Here is a 3,528-nt window from a genome sequence, read left to right as displayed (position 1 = left end):
TTCTATTGAGCAGTAGCTGGATGACGTACAAGGACCTGTGGGATCGTCCCCTGCGTGCAGCAGATGCAGAAGGTGGTAATATAGAAGGAGAAGTGAGCCACCTTGTAGATCAGGGCTCTCAGACACTCGGCCCGCAAGCTCTTCGCGAGCAGCCCGCAGCTTCACAAGAATAAACTTTCGCGACTGCTAAATGGTATTCGCATTATTTTCTCGCCTATTGCGATTAATAACGCTTTGTTCGGGGGAGCTACAGAGACGGGACTGGTATGAAGAACTTTTTTCCTGAGGCACCCCATGAAGTCACCATGTGTGGAAATATCACCATAGAACAAAAACAATTTCAGAATCTCATTCTGCAGATTGGTATCGATATCTTTTTCAAAACCTACGTCAAATACCCTGTGGATATTACCCATATATGAGATATGGGAAAGGCATCCTTTCAAATGGCAACGTTAGCTGACATTTTGTTAACGATAACTGCTGCATGCAATTTGAGTGGATTGTTGAATTCAGTATCAAGTATCTAGTACACTCTAGTATCAAGGAATGAGAAATGGAAAATAGACAACCAACCATTTGTAGCACGTAGCCACAAGGAAGCCACAAGGAGCCACAAGGAAACCCCGGACCAGGACGAATTTTTCTGCGACTAAGAGGCTTTATTTCTGAGAAATCCGTATGGATTTCCTTGTGGCTTCGTGCTACAAATGGGTGGTTGTCTATTTTCCCTTTCTTAACCCTTCCGCCGCCTTGCGGGATTCCGCAGACCTGATTTTCAATATGTGTCCAGTTGCTTCGAGTTGTCGATGAATTCGCCCTCGCACTGCCAATTGCTAGCTTCCTGGTTAGCTCAATTGGTAGAGCGACCGCCCTGGAAAGGCGTTGGTCCCGGGTTCGAACCCCGGACCAGGACGAATTTTTCTGCGACGAAGAGGCTTTATTTCTGAGAAATCCGTATGGATTTCCTTGTGGCTTCGTGCTACAAATGGGTGGTTGTCTACTTTCCCTTTCTTAACCCTTCCGCCACCTTGCGGGATTCCGCAGAACTGACTTTCAGTATCAAGGAATATAGCATTACTGAATGTACAACTACATACTTATTTACATTCTAATTGCAATTAATTGCTGTAAAACACAGTTATTTTAACACTTGCACTTGCTTTAAGTTTGGTCTCCAGAACGTTGGCATCAAGTTGTGTACATTTCACGCATTTATAGACAGTCGATAACGCATCTCGCAAAGGGATAATGTAATGGTGCGCTTCGTACATAAGCAGCCCTAGCATAAGTGGAAGCTCCTTGAGCAAGAAAGAGGCTATAAGCACTGGATAACGCGTTAAATTACAATGCAAACTTAAAATTTTGGCAGTACTAGTCGACTACGACGAGCGGCAATATACTGCGAACATGCTCCACCCTCGTCAGCCTGTCATGGGCTCACCTGCCAAGTTGGTGCCGCTAACGAAGCTCGCAGCAACGATGGTTATTGCAGCGCTCCTTGGCGAATCGCTGGCAGTGCACATTTTCAGTGGTTCCTGGTTTTGCAGTCCATGGTCCAGGTGTCGCCGCCCCATTGCGAAGCTGCATCGACACGTGTCATAGTTATTTTATTTATTTTCGATACTGCCAGTCTCATACGAGACCAAAGCAGAAGGGCATCAGTTCTTGGATACACAATACAGTTTTCAGTTTCACGTTTATACAGCGGCATATTTGTCAGAACGTGTAAGAATGGTTGGAGGCAGAAATGCCTGTAGGGGTCTCGAGGCAAAATTCAATAAGTACATTCTGAAAAAATGGCGTTAATTGTATACAAACACTGAGCAATCGGTACATACTTAAAGACGGCATAGAAGACAGCTCTTATCTAGTAGACAATACAACTCTAGTTGTACACAAACACAAGAGCACTGGGAACAATACACCAGAAAAATACACACTTAGGTAACTTTGAACCAGTTCCTGCATCCAGCAAACAAATTCGTTTACGCGCAATTGGACTCGAACATTTATTCCACCAAAAATAACTGCTAGCGAAATGGCAATACAACACTAGTTGTACACAAACACAAGAGCGCTGGAAACAATACACCAGAAAAATACACACTTAGGTATCTTTGTACCAGTTACTGCACCCAGCAAAACAAAATTGTTTACGCGCAATTGAACGCGAACATTTATTCCACAAAAATAACCGCTAGAAAAAACGATAATACGGCTCATCAAAAGAGAAAAAGATAACTGGAAAATTATTTGCAGAACATGTCCTCGATTTTTGAGGTGAACTCTGACAATGATTGTATACTGGTAATCGAGGAATCTAGACTATTCCATTCTCTTATTGACAGGGGAAAGAATGAATGCTTGAAGCGATCGTTGTTCAAGGTGTATTCTGTAATAGTGAACGCATGTTTGTGTCTTAGTTCTCTGGATCCTGCTAGGGAGATGTATTTTGATGCATCGATGCGGCTGCGGTTATGAAGCAGGTTGTGTAGAAATTTTAATCGTGCCAGTTTTGCTCTTGTCGCTAGCGTAGGAAGACGCAAGATTCTAAAAGGTTAGTGGGCGAGTCGGTGCGTTTATACTTGTTGTAGATAAACCTTACGGCCTTCCTTTGTACCCGTTCTAACCTTGCGATATGAGTGGCATATTGAGGGAACCAAACAGTGTTGGCGTACTCTAAAATTGGACGAACGAATGTTGTGTAGGTTAAGAGCCTAGTTTGTGTCGGTGCAAGTGGGAGACGCCTTCTTAAGAAAATCAGCTTGCGCAAAGCGGCAGCTGTGACGTTATTTATGTGTGCTTCCCATCTCAGATCGGAAGTTAATGTAACACCGAGATATTTCTGCAGCGTGACTCTTTGTAAAGGTGTGTTGTTTATTGTGTAAGTAAACACAGAGGGTGCCTTTTTTTCTGGTCACCGTCATACAGACCGTTTTTGTTAAGTTTATCGACATTTGCCATTCTTCACACCAGTGAGCAATTTTTTCCAATGAACTATTTAGTGCCTTGTGGTCATCGCTGTCTTTAATTTCCCTGTAAATAACGCAGTCGTCAGCGAAGAGCTTAATTTTGCAGTCTATGTCGGCTGTAATGTCATTTATATAGATAAGAAATAATAATGGCCCAAGGACGGAGCCTTGGGGCACACCTGACTTTACAGAAGCCGTCCCTGATAATGCGCCTTCGTAAACCACAAACTGTTGGCGGTCGCTAATGAAATCTTTTACCCAATTCGTAATCTCTCCACCCCCTATTGTGTTTTCTAGTTTTGAAATCAGTTTGGTATGACAGACACGATCGAACGCTTTCGATAAATCAAGCAGTATTATATCTGTTTGGGAACGGTTATTTATACAAAGGGCAAGATCGTGTACAACTTCAGTAAGCTGGGTTACAGTTGATAACCCTTTCCGAAAGCCGTGCTGGTGGGGAGACAGAGGGTTGTTATTTTCTAGAAAGACAGTTAAATGCTTTAGGATTATATGTTCGAGTATTTTGCATGACGTACTGGTAAGCGATATT

At 43.1% G+C, this 3,528-nt stretch overlaps 1 non-coding gene across 1 annotated transcript; it reads left to right on the top strand.

The window, feature by feature from the left end:
* Positions 1-842: 842 nt before the first annotated feature.
* Trnas-gga (transfer RNA serine (anticodon GGA)) lies at positions 843-916 on the top strand. The gene has a single exon. It is a non-coding gene; the product is annotated as a tRNA-Ser (tRNA).
* Positions 917-3,528: the final 2,612 nt, after the last annotated feature.

This window comes from Rhipicephalus sanguineus, chromosome 9 (genome assembly GCF_013339695.2).
Source record: "Rhipicephalus sanguineus isolate Rsan-2018 chromosome 9, BIME_Rsan_1.4, whole genome shotgun sequence".
NCBI classification, from domain to species: Eukaryota; Metazoa; Arthropoda; class Arachnida; order Ixodida; family Ixodidae; genus Rhipicephalus; species Rhipicephalus sanguineus.
Note: the sequence above shows the minus strand (reverse complement) of the source record. Positions and strands in the feature narration are given on the sequence as shown.